The following is a 16,777-nucleotide window of genomic DNA, read 5'->3' as shown; positions in this document are numbered from 1 at the left end:
TAAGGAAGGTATTAGACCGAGAAGCAACCAAGAGGCCAATGGTAACTATAAAAGAGCTGGAGAGAGAGGGGAGAAATCATCCATGGGACAACTACCACCCGGTCATTGCCCAAACTGTTGCCACAAAGTTGGAAGCACAGAATCATCTAGAATGTCATTGTATGCTGTAGCATTAAGATTTCCCTTCACTTCACCACTCCAGCCGACGCTTAGCATTGTGCATGGTGATCTTAGGCTTGTGTGTGGCTGTTCAGCCATGGAAACCCATTTCATGAAGCTCCAGACAAACAGTTCTTGTGCTGACATTGCTTCCAGAGGCAGTTTGGAACTCGGTAGTGAGTGTTGCAACCGAGGACAGGCGATTTTTATGCACTACCACTTTGCGGCTGAGACTTTGTTGCTCGTAGATGTTTCCACTTCACAATAACAGCACTTACAGTTGATCAGGGCAGCTCTAGCACGGCGGAAATTTGACGAACTGACTTGTTGGAAAGGTGGCATCCTATGACGGTGCCACTTTGAAAGTAACTGAGCTCTTCAGTAAGGCCATTCTACTGCCAGTGTTTGTCTATGGAGATTGCATGGCGGTGTGCTCGATTTTATACACCTGTCAGCAACGGGTGTGGCTGAAATAGCCGAATCCACTAATTTGAAGGGGTGTCCACATACTTTAGTATATAAAGTGCAGTTTGTACCTTCTTAAGTATGTCAGGGCTTGACATTGTCTTTTTTTGCCACTTGTCCAAATTATTTGTACTTTTCCAATAGTTAAAAATAATGATCTGAAACTGAAAATTCTGTAGTAGTAAAAAAAAGAACTATTGACTGATGCAATTTGATCATTCTTGTTATTTTAATAACAATGTACAACCCCTGACTCTCTAACAACATGGAAAATATAACAAACTGAATCTGCAGAAAGTACATCAGTGAGTTCCTTTGTAGGGCAGAACTGATGAATGACCATATAATACGAATAGAATAACAACCTATGACAGACTAATTCAATCTTGACCTCACAACAGAAACATACATAGATAAAGAGATCATCTCTAAAACACAGTGATTAAAATGTCACAGAACACAATTAAGTTTAAGTCCACATGTCAGTGAATAACACATACCAATTTATATTTTATTACAGATAAGTTAATTATGAATGATGTATGTGGTGGAAGCTAAATATAAAACAGTACCGGCACCTATTTCAGTCCAAGTCAAGCAATGAGATGAAAATTGAGTGATGGAGTGATTTTAATCTTATCCGGTCTGAGAGAACTGATGAGGCTTCTCTCCTTTATGTTTACGTTGGTGTGTTTTTAAGTTGCTCTCTTGAGAGTAACTCTTCCCACAGTCAGAGCAGTAGTAAGGCTTCTCTCCTGTGTGTATACGTTGGTGTGTTTTTAAGTTGCTCTCTTGAGAGAAACTCTTCTCACAGACAGAGCAGTAGTAAGGCTTCTCTCCTGTGTGTGTTCTCTGGTGAACTTTTAGATCAGATGATGTTGTGAAGCATTTTCCACAGTCACAGCAGGAGTAAGGCTTCTCTCCTGTGTGTAGACGTTGGTGTTTTTTTAAGATACCCTGGTGGGAGAAACTCTTCCTACAGTCAGAGCAGTAGTAACGCTTCGTTCCTGTATGTATACGTTCATGTGATTTTAAGGTATCCAATCGAGAGAAACTCTTCCCACAGTCAGAGCAGTAGTAAGGCTTCTCTCCTGTGTGTATACGTTGGTGTGATTTTAAATGGTTCTGTTGAGAGAAACTCTTCCCACAGTCAGAGCAGGAGAACGGCTTCTCTCCTGCATGTATACGTTGGTGTGCTTTAAAGTTACACAGGTGGGAGAAACTCTTCCCACAGTCAGAGCAGATATAAGGCTTTTCTCCAGTGTGTGTTCTCTGATGAACTGTTAACTCAGATGATGTTGTGAAGCATTTTCCACAGTACGAGCAGGAGTAAGGCTTCTCTCCTGTGTGCACTCTGATGAAGTGTCAGAGCCCTTGATGTTGTGAATCTCTTCCCACAGTCAGTACAGGAATACAGATTGTCTCCTGTGTGTATTTTTAAGTGTACTTTTAGCTTTGATAGAATTGGAAAATTCTCCTCACAATGTGGGCAGTGGTGAGACCTCTTAGCTCTGTGGTCTTCCTGCTGTGTCTCTCTGGATGTAGAGAATGTCTCAACACGGTCTCCTGTGTAAACATCAGAAGAACCAGTCAGTTGGTGTGATATACAGTACCAGTCAAAAGTTTGAACACCTACTCATTCAGGTGTTTTTCTTTATTTTTACTATTTCTACATTGTAGAATAATAGTGAAGACAACAAAAATATATTTTCAATTTTTCAAATTAGCCACCCTTTGCCTTGATGAAAGCTTTGCATTCTCTCAACCAGCTTCATGAGGAAGTCACCTGGAATGCATTTCAATTAACAGGTGTGCCTTGTTAAAAGTTAATTTGTGGAATTTCTTTCCTTCTTAATGCATTTGAGCTAATCACCTGTGTTGTGACAAGGTAGAGGTGGTATACAGAAGATAGCCCTAAACAGCTCAAATAAGCAAAGAGAAATGACAGTCCATCATTACTTTAAGACATGAAGGTCACTCAATACGGAACATTTCAAGAACTTTTAAAGTTTCTTCAAGTGCAGTCACAAAATCCATCAAGTGCAATGATGAAACTGTCTCTCATGAGGACAACCACAGGAAAGGAAGACCCAGAGTTACCTCTGCTGCAGAGGATAAGTTCATTAGAATAACTGCACCTCAGATTGCAGCCCAAAGAAATGCTTCACAGAGTTCAAGTAACAGACATCTCAACATCAACTGTTCAGAGGAGACTGCGTGAATCAGGCCTTCATGGTCGAATTGATGCAAATAAACCACTACTAAAGGACACCAATATGAAGAAGAGAATTACTTGGGCCAAGAAACACGAGCAATGGACATTAGACCGGGGGAAGTTTGTCCTTTGGTCTGTCCTTTTGGTTCCAATCGCCATGTCTTTCTGAGACGTGGTGTGGGTGAACGGATGCTCTCCGCATGTGTGGTTCCCAACGTGAAGCAATGGAGGCTTTGCTGGTGACACTGTCAGTGATTTATTTAGAATTCAAAGCCACACTTAACCAGCATGGCTACCGGTGTGCCCTAGTAAGAAGACCACTTTGTGCAGCTCACCCTGCACTATCAGCTCCAATGTACATAATATAAGTCTACCTGATAAGCTTCTCAGTAAAGCATTAAAAACAATCAAGCAACCTATAACCTGATGTTATAGGACTGTCATCTGATGGTTTATGAAGGTTAGTGAAAATTAATATCTTTTGCTGGTTTATTCGCTATCGCTAACGTGCCTATTGCTATCGCTAACGTGCCTTGATGAATGAATGCGGTAGTGTGGTAGGCTATTGTCGTAAGCTAATATAATGCTATATTGTGTTTTCGCTGTAAAACACGTTAAAAAAATCGGAAATATTGGCTGGATTCACAAGATGTTTGTCTTTAATTTGCTGTACACCATCGATTTTTCAGAAATGTTTTATGATGAGTATTTAGGTATTTGACGTTGGTGTCTGTAATTACTCTGGCTGCTTCGGTGCTATTTCTGACGGTAGCTGTGATGGTAGCTGCAATGTAAAACTGATTTATACCTCAAATATGCACATTTTTCGAACAAAACATAGATTTATTGTATAACATGTTATAAGACTGTCATCTGATGAAGTTGTTTCTTGGTTAGTTTAGTTGGTTCTTGGTTAGTTAGGTTCGCTTTGTGCATGCTACCTGTGCTGTGAAAAATGTCTGTCCTTTTTTGTATTTGGTGGTGAGCTAACATAAATATATGTGGTGTTTTCGCTGTAAAACATTTTAAAAATCGGACATGTTGACTGGATTCACAAGATGTGTATCTTTCATTTGCTGTATTGGACTTGTTAATGTGTGAAAGTTAAATATTTCTCAAAAATATTTTTTGAATTTCACGCTCTGCCTTTTCAGTGGAATGTGGGAGGAGTTCCGCTAGCGGAACCCGGGTGACAGACAGGTTAACATATGTAGCCTAAGAAACAAGGTCCATGAAGTCAATAACTTGCTTGTAACAGATGACATTCATACTCTGACACTCACTGAGATAATAACTTTGATGTTACAGTGGTAGCAATACTGTCACGCCCTGACCATAGTAAGCTGTTACTCTCTGTGTTGGTTGGGGCGTGATAGTGACTTGGGTGGTCATCTAGGTGTTTTTTGTTTTTCTATGGTGGCCTGATATGGTTCCCAATCAGAGGCAGCTGTTTATCGTTGTCTCTGATTGGGGATCATATTTAGGTAGCCATTTCCCCATTGGTATTCGTGGGATCTTGTCTACATTGAGTTGCCTGAGTGCTCACCAGTAGCTTCACGTTTCGTTTATGCTTTATTGTTTGTTTTGGTGAGTTTCAGTTTATTAAAAATATGTGGAACTCTACACGCTGCGCATTGGTCTACTCATTTCAACGAGCTTAACAAATACATGGTTCTAACATTTACCGAAAATACAGAAATGCCAACAGAGGCGGTGTTGCGGTCTATATTCAGAACCATATACCTGTAAAGATTAGAGACGATCTAATGTTAAATACTGTTGAGGTAATATGGTTACAGGTTCATCTGCCTCACCTGAAGCCCATTCTGGTGGGAAGCTGCTATAGACCACTAGGTGCTAACAGTCAGTATCTGGATAACATGTGAAACATTGACTGGCTCTCATCAAGCTGCCCACTCAACAACAAAAATCTAAATGTAACCAGTCAGTCAACCTACCAGGGTATTTATAACAGCACAGGAATGAAACAGGTATTGATCACATCTTTACTAATGCTGCAGAAATGTGCTTTAAAGCAGTATCCACATCTACAGGATGTATTGATCACAATATAATAAACATATCTAGGAAAACCAAAGCTCCAAAGGTTGGGCCTAATATAGAGTGTAAGAGGTCATACAATAAGTTTTGTAGTGATTCATATGTTGGTGATGTAAAGAATATTTGCTGGTCTGGTGTGTAATGAGGAGCAACCAGACGCTGCACTTCACACATTTATAAAATTGCTTATTGCAGTTACTAATAAGCACGAACCCATTAAGAAAATTACTATAAAGACTTAAATCTCCTTGGATTGATGAGGTATTGAAAAATTGTATTGTTGAGAGGGATGAGGCAAAAGGAATGGCAAATAAGTCTGGCAGCCCAACTGATTGGCAAAATGTAATGTAAATTAAGAAATCATGTGACTAAACTAAAGAAAAAGTAACTACACTATGAAACAAAGATAAATGACATAAAGAATGATAGTAAAAAGCTTTGGGGCACCTTAAATGAAATTCTGGGGGGAAAAGCCAACTCGGCTCCTTCATTCATTGGATCAGATGTCTCATTCATCACAAAACCAACTGATATTGCCAACTACTGTAATGATTTTCTTCATTGGCAAGATAAGCAAACTTAGGGATGACACGCCAGCAACAAACGCTGACGCTACACATCCAAGTATATCTGACCAAATTATGGAAGACAAGAAATGTACTTTTGAAATCGGGGCCGATTTCAAGTTTTCATAACAATTGGAAATCGGTATTTTTGGGCACCGATTTGCCGATTATTTATTTATTTTACACCTTTATTTAATCTTTATTTAACTAGGCAAGTCAGTTGAGAACACATTCTTATTTTCAATGACGGCCTAGGAACGAGGCAGAACGACAGATTTTTAACCTTGTCAGCTCGGGGGATCCAATCTTACAACCTTACAGTTAACTAGTCCAATGCTCTAACACCTGATTACATTGCACTCCACGAGGAGCCTGCCTGTTAGCGAATGCAGTAAGCTAAGGTAAGTTGCTAGCTAGCATTAAACTTATCTTATAAAAAACAATCAATCAATGACTGTCATTGCTCCAATGTGTACTTAACCATAAACATCAATGCCTTTCTTAAAATCAATACACAAGTATATATTTTTAAACCTGCATATTTAGCTAAAAGAAATCCAGGTTAGCAGGCAATATTAACCAGGTGAAATTGTGTCATTTCTCTTGCGTTCATTGCACGCAGAGTCAGGGTATATGCAACAGTTTGGGCCGCCTGGCTCTTTGCGAACTAATTTGCCAGAATTATGACAACATTGAAGGTTGTGCAATGTAACAGGAATATTTAGACTCATGGATGCCACCCGTTAGATAAAATACGGAACGGAATAAATGTTTTGTTTTCGAGGTGATAGTTTCCAGATTAGCCAAAGGTATATGGTTTAGAGAGAAATAGTCGACGCGTTATAATTCCTGTAATAACTTGCGGCTGAATTTGAAAGGGGTTCCTTCGTTATTTTACCGTTCATGTCTTCCATAGAGAATGTCTTGATCTTCTTCAAATAAGGTCTGTGTTTCGTGCAGGCTTAAACCGCCTCGACGTTTTGATACCCGTGTAAATCTCACTAGGATAAGGTAACGTTTGTCAACATATTTTCATAAATCCACTCTACAAAAAAATGTATCTTCGCTTATATTTAGCCAATATTGATCAGAGTTACCTTGTCCTATGGATATCTACACAGTTATAAAATTGGCACGGTGATGTAAGCCTACACGAAACACAGACCTTATTTTAAGTGAATCCAAAAATAAACCACTTTTCAGATTTTGCTAGAATGTGTCATGGGAATTATGACTCGCACTTTGGTTGTCAATTCTTACCATGCCCATTATTAAAATAGGATTTCCTGCATATAGAAATTAAAGTTTTTGTTTTCAACATTCATCACAGGTAACTTAAACTCTAGTTTTATTCAAACAGTTGAGAGTATTTGTCTCCTAAGCAGACTCTTCAGTATCATTGTCACTTCAGAGCTGTGTGCGTGTGTGTGTATTTTTGTATTATATTAAGTTAAAATAAAAGTGTTCATTGTTCATTCAGTATTGTTGCAATTGTCATTATTACAAAAATGTGTGTGTGTGTATGATATATATATTTAAAAATAAATGTTTTTTTAATAAATCGGCCGATTAATCGGTATCGGCTTTTTTTGTCCTCCAATAATCGGTATCGGCATTGAAAAATCATAATCGGTCGACCTCTACTTATGACCCAGTCTAATTTATGAGGAACCTGCTGTTACCATGAGAAACAGATTTCCCAATCTCCTCCTCCTCTTCTTCATCTTTAATGTTGACATTCAGCTCCAGTGTTTGACTGCAGTCTTCCAGCGTCACTGATGCCATCTCTGGATCCTGCAGTGCAAACTGGGCTCCACTGTCACAATCAGGACCCGGTGACTGTAGGTTTGGACTCAGTGTGGAAGGAGAGTGGCAGGCTGGGATTGTCCTCTGTTGATGTTACAAACCTCAGACTTAATCTGAGTCAGCCTGTAGTAGTAAGGACAAACAGAAAACAATCTTGACAGTTCTGGCGCTTTCTTTGTCCTCCAAAAATGTATTATCTTTTTTGTTGTTCAATTCTCTCATTACAATAGATCAGGTAGTTAAACATTGACAACAAAACATTAATTCAAAACATTAGACAGAAAGTTCAGACTTTAACCTGTTATGGCTGCAAGGGGCAGTATTGAGTAGCCAGTTAAATCGTGCCCATTTCAAACGGCCTCGTACTCAATTCTTGCTCGTACAATATGCATATTATTATTACTATTGGATAGAAAACACTCTCTAGTTTCTAAAACCGTTTGAATTATTTCTCTGAGTGAAACAGAAGTCATTCTGCAGCACACTTCCTGACCAGGAAGTGGAATGTCAGAAATCGATGCTCTGTTCAACTTCCTGCCTATACATGGGCATGATACGTAAGAGTCTACATACACTTCATACACCTTCCCCTGGTTGTCAAGAGGCGGTGAGAGAAATTTTTTCGTGTTTATCTTGGTCTGAGGTGGAATTAAAGCTCTTTGTTTGACGTGACCGTCCACTTCCTGTTTCTGGAGCGCGCGAAAGAGGACATGGATTTGCCTTCTGTTTTGCTCTCGTTATGGACGACTAACATCTCCGTCTTAGATTTTATTTGATACATGTGACCATATCATCGTAAAGTATGTTTTTTCAATATAGTTCAATCAGATTATTGAAATTTTTTCGGGAGTTTTGCCGTGTTCCGTTCTCTGACTTTGTTTACGTTGGAGAGATCTGTGCCACTTGGCAAGTGCGCTTCCTAAATCGAGAGGGAAAATGAAGGTTCTAAATCCAAACACCGACTGTTCTGGACAAAGGACACCTTGTCCAACATTCTGATGAAAGATCAGCAAAAGTAAGAAACATTTTATGATGCTATTTCATATATCTGTCGAACTGTGTACTAGTCGTGGGCGGCCAACGTTTTGGCTACTCTAAGCTATACCGAAGCTGCATAACGTAATGAAGTTATTTTTAGAATTCTAACACTGTGATTTCATTAATAACTAATGGATCTATCATTTCCTATACAACATGTATTTTTTAGTTATGTTTATGAATAGCTATTTGGTCAGAATATGTGTGTCAGAAAAAGTGTCAGTAAAATATCCGAACGTTGTGGGAAATAGTAGCTACGTTAGCATAATGGGTAACCACTGATTTCAGCTCTAAATATGCACATTTTTGAACAAAACATAAGTGTATGTATAACCTGATGTTATAGGACTGTCATCTGAGGAAGAAAATCAAGGTTAGTCAAAAATTATATATCTTTTGCCTGTTTGTTACGATCGCTTACTTTTGCTACTGGGAAATTGCTTGTGTTTTTGGCTATTGTGGCTACGCTAATATAACGCTATATTGTGTTTTCGCTGTAAAACACTTGATAAATCGGAAATATTGTCTGGAATCACAAGATGCCTGTCTTTCAATTGCTGTACACTATGTATTTTTCAGAAATGTTTTATGATGAGTAATTAGGTATTTGACGTTGGTGTCTGTAAATATTATGGCTGCTTTCGGTGCAATTTCTGAATGTAGCTGCAATGTAAACTATGATTTATACCTGAAATATGCAAATTTTTCTAACAAAACATATGCTATACAATAAATATGTTATCAGACTGTCATCTGATGAAGTTTTTTCTTGGTTAGTGGCTATTTATATCTTTATTTGGTCGAATTTGTGATAGCTACTGATGGAGTAAAAAACTGTTGGAGTAAAAAAAAGTGGTGTCTTTTGCTAACGTGGTTAGCTAATAGATTTACATATTTTGTCTTCCCTGTAAAACATTTTAAAAATCGGACATGTTGGCTTGATTCACAAGATGTGTACCTTTCATATGCTGTATTGGACTTGTTAATGTGTGAAAGTTAAATATTTAAAAAAGAAAAATCTTTTGAATTTCGCGCCCTGCACTTTGAGCTGGCTGTTGTCATAAGTGTACCGGTGTCGGGCTTGCACGCCAAACAGGTTAAATGACCCAAAGTAAGAGATGGATCTAAATGTCCAGAATGGTTACCTGGAGGAAAATAAGGGTTATGCTTTTTCAATTTCAGTCAAGGAGAGGGTTGAGAATTGTTTTAATCTAGTCCAGAAGAGGGTCATGTCATTTGTAATTGATGAAATGTCAATATTTCTCAGTGTTTTACAATTACTTGCTTATTAGGCTTTATAAACTGGGTGGTACGAACCCTGAACGCTGATTGGCTATATATCAATGTGTGCCCGATGCCGCCCCTCATCTCTGATTCTCTGCTGGGCGTGCAATATCAAGTGTGCCTATAGGCTATTTAGTGTGGTGTCAATCAAATGATCCATAGCCTATAGGCTAAAGCAGGGCTGTCCAACCCTGTTCCTGGAGAGCAACCCTCCTGTAGGTTTTAACTCCAACCATGTTTCTGGAGAGCTACCCTCCTGTAGGTTTTAACTCCAACCATGTTCCTGGAGAGCAACCCTCCTGTAGGTTTTAACTCCAACCCTGTTCCTGGAGATCTACCCTCCTGTAGGTTTTAACTCCAACCCTGTTCCTGGAGAGCTACCCTCCTGTAGGTTTTAACTCCAACCCTGTTCCTGGAGAGCTACCCTCCTGTAGGTTTTAACTCCAACCCTGTTCCTGGAGAGATACCCTCCTGTAGGTTTTAACTCCAACCATGTTCCTAGAGAGCTGCCCTCCTGTAGGTTTTAACTCCAACCATGTTCCTAGAGAGCTACCCTCCTGTAGGTTCACACTCCAACGCTGTTGGTTTAGTTTATCAACCAGTTAATTATTAGAATCAGGTGTGCTAGATTAGGGTTGGAGCTAAAGCCTACAGGACTGTAGCTCTCCAGGAACAGGGTTGGAGAGCCCTGGGCTATAGGATACGATGTGCATGCTGGGAGAAGCACAGAGCAAAGTTATAATGTGGTTCTAGGATAGTTGCTGGGATGGTGTAAATACAACTAGGCTGTATTACACACTGCAAAGGTTATTCCAACCCTGAGCCCCGACTTGCTCAGCTTGTTGATCCAATACCTTTTTTTTAAATGCTGCCTAACCAATGGCTGTGCTGTGTATGCCTATCCTAACCAATGGCTGTGCTGTGTCGGCCTATCCTAACCAATGGCTGTGCTGTGTCGGCCTATGGTGGCAGTTGAGGAAGAGAGTGAAAGGTTTCTTCACATTTTGTTGTTGATTAGACCTAGTCCCCTCCAAAACATAATCACTATCTTGAACGCGGACTAGCCTATTCCTCCACCCACCATGCACTCTTTAAATAGCCTACCTCCATGTCAGTGAAGGGCTGTTGAGTTAAAAGCCAGACTCCACTTGGGGGGGTGTGAGGGGGTATGAGTGGTTATGCCATAGGCCTCTTTTAGTGAAGAAGATGTCAAAAAGCACAGGCTCTTGTTAGATTAACATGAAGAAAATAAAACTGATCTGATTATATAAAGGGACATATAACAGTGTTTTGGTCCGCGCTGCTTTATGCTACAAACAAGCTGTAAAACTACCAGGAAATACTTTCCTTTGTTTCTTTGACATTCAGAGGCTGAGATATAACCCTCTATAGCCCAGGAGACAAAAATATGACTTTTCTTGGGAAGTAATCTAATTCTGTCACTACCAATTGATTAAGCTATTTAGCTTCTGTACAATAGAAGACGTTTAAACCCAGACAGCTTTTAGGGAAATACTTGTTGGGTTAAAGACACAGAATGAGAGTAGCCAGCAGTGAGAGATGTACATTTCTCTGCTAAAAGACTGGATGGTCAATCCGATATCTGAAGTGGCCATACAGTATTTACTGCAGATGCATCTTCCGCAGACATCCGGGCTTTTATACTTCTTGCGCTTAACGGAGCAGAGCTGTTGTCAAGGAAGTGAGTTTGTGTTTATACTGGACCTCACGCCCACCAATCAATGCAGAGCTATACGGAGCCCTTCACATTGTTACAAAACTTGAGGGGCTGTGTTAGGAGATTGATTTGACCTCTGCATGCCTCCGTGGGTTCAGAAATTGTGTCACACTGTCCCTAAGAAGCTTCCGAACACATTTTGGGATCAAACATGAATTGGCTTTTACTCTGTCTGGAGAGGAAAGGTAGGCCTAACTATTTAGTGTAAAGGTAGGACTAACTATTTAAAGTACCATGATCAGATGGTCTCACATTTCATTATTTGCAAACAGGGACAGTTTCGTTGTACTACGAGACACATTGATTTGGCATCGGAGAAATATGAGATGAACACACAGGCCTCTCTCTCTGTCTGTCCATTCTTAGCCTGTGTGGTATTAAAAAAGATTCTGCTAAAACGTAAAATGACGTAGACTTGCATGAAATGTTTATAAAAGGCTATTTTTTTCTCAGACCTGCAAATACGATGATAGATTCATGGAATGATTTTACCATAAGAGATATATCCACCCCTACTCTTGTTCACGATGGTCTGCCAACCCACAAACATCTGGCCCGCAGCACTGTACGCTATCAACATTCCTGCGTTGCCATGTAATGCTTACAGGATGAAGCACAGTTTCTAAAATGGCATATCTAAAAGCTCTGGTTTGTCCAAGAAGTGAGGGTAAACGGTAGACATGTTCTCTACTATCCACTTTGTTTTAATAATTATTTTGGCTATAGGGGATACTTTTTCTTCGGCGTTCAGGGAGGGTTTATGTCTAATATATTTTTCTGACCGGACGGCCATCCATTTTCCTTTCAGATGTCCTTATTAAAAATAATGTCCACTCCCTAAGTGCAGTTAAGCTATAGTAGTCTTCCTAAATTCACAAATTACTAATTAAACAATTAATACATGGTTGCAGTTTGAGGCAGAACAATGTACTATTTTCCACTTTCACTCAAAAAAACAGATTGTATTTCCCATTCACACCATAGTAACAATTATAGATGAATATAGAAACAACGGAATGTGTCTGAATGTTGTTACAGTGACATGTAGAAATCAGATGAACATGACATTCTGCTTCTAAACAGTAAAACAACCCTGAAATTGTCTCTCTGGTGCAGCCGCACTGCCTGCAAGTCTATTGACTCAGACCGAGAGGCGCCGCCATTTTACCAGCCATTAACATATGGAAATAATAATAAACATGTCAAACGAACTCAGAAATCTAAAACAAATTGATTCTTTATGAAATTAGATTGACGAAATAATGTAGATTCATTCACTCTGACAAACCCAAAGTCTAAACTTAGCTTAGCTAACGTTAACTAAATGTGACTTCTAAAATTATATTTAATCACGTTCTTCACTCACTCGGTTAAGCACAAATATAACGTCATAAAACCTTTAGCAAACGCGACAATACCTTGACGAATTTGTTACCTAACACGTTACAACATGTTCTTAAGATATTATAAAGTTTAAACGTGCTATTGCATACCTTTAGTAATACTTTAGAAACGGACATTCACCCTATCGTCTTCAGAGAACAATTGTGGCTGGAGCCTGCCCGGAACTTCCTGTTCCCCGACTATCAAAGCGCAACAGGACTTCTTCTTCTTCGGTAGGTTTAATGGTGGTTGGCATTCAATATGTTGCATTAGTTTATTTAGTAAATATTTTCTTAACTCAGGTGTTGCAAGAAGGCCAATAAGGGTATTATCTTTGAAAGACAGGGTCCTGAAAAAGAGACGTTTCTTTTTTTGCTGAGTTCATGTTCTTGTTTTTACTGGTCAAGCCATAACTGAGGGAGCCAAATAAACGCGTTTTGGTTGTAATCAAGCTCTGACTTCACTACTTGTTTTGATCAGGGCCCATGGTCTGATGGACTTCTTACCTTGTGCTGATTATTTGAATTAAACACACCACGTTTTGTCCATCAAGCTGTAGGAATTGAATTTGTTTATGTCTGGTTAAGATCATATGAAATGCTCAGCCTCCGGCAGATTACTCCTCCACTTATACTGAGAGAGAGCACCTGATTGTTCAACTACTTTAATTAACATGGTTGTTACGAGAGAGGGAGAGATTGGGAGGGAGAGAGGAAGACAGGGAGGGAGAGAGGAAGGCAGGGAGAGACAGAGAGAGGGGATAGGGGGGAATGGAGAGAGGGGGGAGAAAGAGAGGGACAGAGAGGGAAATGGAGAGAGACAGAGAGAGAGAGACAGATGCAGGATACATTTGATTGAATCTGTTCTGTGGAGCCCTCCTCCTCCTCATCCCCTGTTCTGTGGCCTCTCCCCATATGGAATCTGTAATTACAGCTCATGAATTCATGCTCATTGAAGATGGTTATCATACACTGGGTAGATTAATTATGCTTCAAGGTTGGATCTGGATAGAAGGAAGACGGAAAGTATCTGAAAATGAACACTGTGTTGAACTCAATACACAACTTTTTACCTGGGCCCTATGCACTTTATAGGGAACCCTACAGCTACAGACACATGTCAGTACAGGCCTGAGTACAGTCTGAACAGCCAGTTGTCATAGCAGCCACACCATCAGTAGGTCAAGAACTCACTGTTAAATCCATTCTAAAAATAAATAAATAAATGGAAAGAATATGGCACAATCGCTACTTCTGACTAGAGAAGGCCGTCCACCAAAACTCAGTGACCGGGTAAGGAAGGTATTAGACCGAGAAGCAACCAAGAGGCCAATGGTAACTATGAAAGAGCTGGAGAGAGAGGGGAGAAATCATCCATGGGACAACTACCACCCGGTGATTGCCCAAACTGTTGCCACAAAGTTGGAAGCACAGAATCATCTAGAATGTCATTGTATGCTGTAGCATTAAGATTTCCCTTCACTTCACCACTCCAGCCGACGCTTAGCATTGTGCATGGTGATCTTAGGCTTGTGTGTGGCTGTTCAGCCATGGAAACCCATTTCATGAAGCTCCAGACAAACAGTTCTTGTGCTGACATTGCTTCCAGAGGCAGTTTGGAACTCGGTAGTGAGTGTTGCAACCGAGGACAGGCGATTTTTATGCACTACCACTTTGCGGCTGAGACTTTGTTGCTCGTAGATGTTTCCACTTCACAATAACAGCACTTACAGTTGATCAGGGCAGCTCTAGCACGGCGGAAATTTGACGAACTGACTTGTTGGAAAGGTGGCATCCTATGACGGTGCCACTTTGAAAGTAACTGAGCTCTTCAGTAAGGCCATTCTACTGCCAGTGTTTGTCTATGGAGATTGCATGGCGGTGTGCTCGATTTTATACACCTGTCAGCAACGGGTGTGGCTGAAATAGCCGAATCCACTAATTTGAAGGGGTGTCCACATACTTTAGTATATAAAGTGCAGTTTGTACCTTCTTAAGTATGTCAGGGCTTGACATTGTCTTTTTTTGCCACTTGTCCAAATTATTTGTACTTTTCCAATAGTTAAAAATAATGATCTGAAACTGAAAATTCTGTAGTAGTAAAAAAAAGAACTATTGACTGATGCAATTTGATCATTCTTGTTATTTTAATAACAATGTACAACCCCTGACTCTCTAACAACATGGAAAATATAACAAACTGAATCTGCAGAAAGTACATCAGTGAGTTCCTTTGTAGGGCAGAACTGATGAATGACCATATAATACGAATAGAATAACAACCTATGACAGACTAATTCAATCTGCTAGACGTGTGTTGACCTCACAACAGAAACATACATAGATAAAGAGATCATCTCTAAAACACAGTGATTAAAATGTCACAGAACACAATTAAGTTTAAGTCCACATGTCAGTGAATAACACATACCAATTTATATTTTATTACAGATAAGTTAATTATGAATGATGTATGTGGTGGAAGCTAAATATAAAACAGTACCGGCACCTATTTCAGTCCAAGTCAAGCAATGAGATGAAAATTGAGTGATGGAGTGATTTTAATCTTATCCGGTCTGAGAGAACTGATGAGGCTTCTCTCCTTTATGTTTACGTTGGTGTGTTTTTAAGTTGCTCTCTTGAGAGTAACTCTTCCCACAGTCAGAGCAGTAGTAAGGCTTCTCTCCTGTGTGTATACGTTGGTGTGTTTTTAAGTTGCTCTCTTGAGAGAAACTCTTCTCACAGACAGAGCAGTAGTAAGGCTTCTCTCCTGTGTGTATACGTTGGTGTGTTTTTAAATGGTTCTGTTGAGAGAAACTCTTCCCACAGTCAGAGCAGATGTAAGGCTTTTCTCCAGTGTGTGTTCTCTGGTGAACTTTTAGATCAGATGATGTTGTGAAGCATTTTCCACAGTCACAGCAGGAGTAAGGCTTCTCTCCTGTGTGTAGACGTTGGTGTTTTATTAAGATACCCTGGTGGGAGAAACTCTTCCTAAAGTCAGAGCAGTAGTAACGCTTCGTTCCTGTATGTATACGTTCATGTGATTTTAAGGTATCCAATCGAGAGAAACTCTTCCCACAGTCAGAGCAGTAGTAAGGCTTCTCTCCTGTGTGTATACGTTGGTGTGATTTTAAATGGTTCTGTTGAGAGAAACTCTTCCCACAGTCAGAGCAGGAGAACGGCTTCTCTCCTGCATGTATACGTTGGTGTGCTTTAAAGTTACACAGGTGGGAGAAACTCTTCCTACAGTCAGAGCAGAAGTAAGGCTTCTCTCCTGTGTGTATACGTTGGTGTGATTTTAAATGGTTCTGTTGAGAGAAACTCTTCCCACAGTCAGAGCAGGAGAACGGCTTCTCTCCTGCATGTATACGTTGGTGTGCTTTAAAGTTACACAGGTGGGAGAAACTCTTCCCACAGTCAGAGCAGATATAAGGCTTTTCTCCAGTGTGTGTTCTCTGATGAACTGTTAACTCAGATGATGTTGTGAAGCATTTTCCACAGTACGAGCAGGAGTAAGGCTTCTCTCCTGTGTGCACTCTCTGATGAAGTGTCAGAGCCCTTGATGTTGTGAATCTCTTCCCACAGTCAGTACAGGAATACAGATTGTCTCCTGTGTGTATTTTTAAGTGTACTTTTAGCTTTGATAGAATTGGAAAATTCTCCTCACAATGTGGGCAGTGGTGAGACCTCTTAGCTCTGTGGTCTTCCTGCTGTGTCTCTCTGGATGTAGAGAATGTCTCAACACGGTCTCCTGTGTAAACATCAGAAGAACCAGTCAGTTGGTGTGATATACAGTACCAGTCAAAAGTTTGAACACCTACTCATTCAGGTGTTTTTCTTTATTTTTACTATTTCTACATTGTAGAATAATAGTGAAGACAACAAAAATATATTTTCAATTTTTCAAATTAGCCACCCTTTGCCTTGATGAAAGCTTTGCATTCTCTCAACCAGCTTCATGAGGAAGTCACCTGGAATGCATTTCAATGAACAGGTGTGCCTTGTTAAAAGTTAATTTGTGGAATTTCTTTCCTTCTTAATGCATTTGAGCTAATCACCTGTG

General features: G+C 39.9%; 1 long non-coding RNA gene across 1 annotated transcript; it reads right to left on the bottom strand.

Moving 5' to 3' along the window:
- Positions 1-829: 829 nt before the first annotated feature.
- LOC120039214 lies at positions 830-15,556 on the bottom strand. The gene is made up of 2 exons (XR_005475331.1): positions 15,037-15,556; positions 830-1,015 (listed from the first exon to the last, which is right to left on the bottom strand). It is a non-coding gene; the product is annotated as an uncharacterized LOC120039214 (long non-coding RNA).
- Positions 15,557-16,777: the final 1,221 nt, after the last annotated feature.

This window comes from Salvelinus namaycush, unplaced genomic scaffold (genome assembly GCF_016432855.1).
Source record: "Salvelinus namaycush isolate Seneca unplaced genomic scaffold, SaNama_1.0 Scaffold26, whole genome shotgun sequence".
NCBI classification, from domain to species: domain Eukaryota; kingdom Metazoa; phylum Chordata; class Actinopteri; order Salmoniformes; family Salmonidae; genus Salvelinus; species Salvelinus namaycush.
The sequence above is the reverse complement of the archived record's forward strand: the minus strand, read 5'-3'. Positions and strand labels throughout refer to the sequence as shown.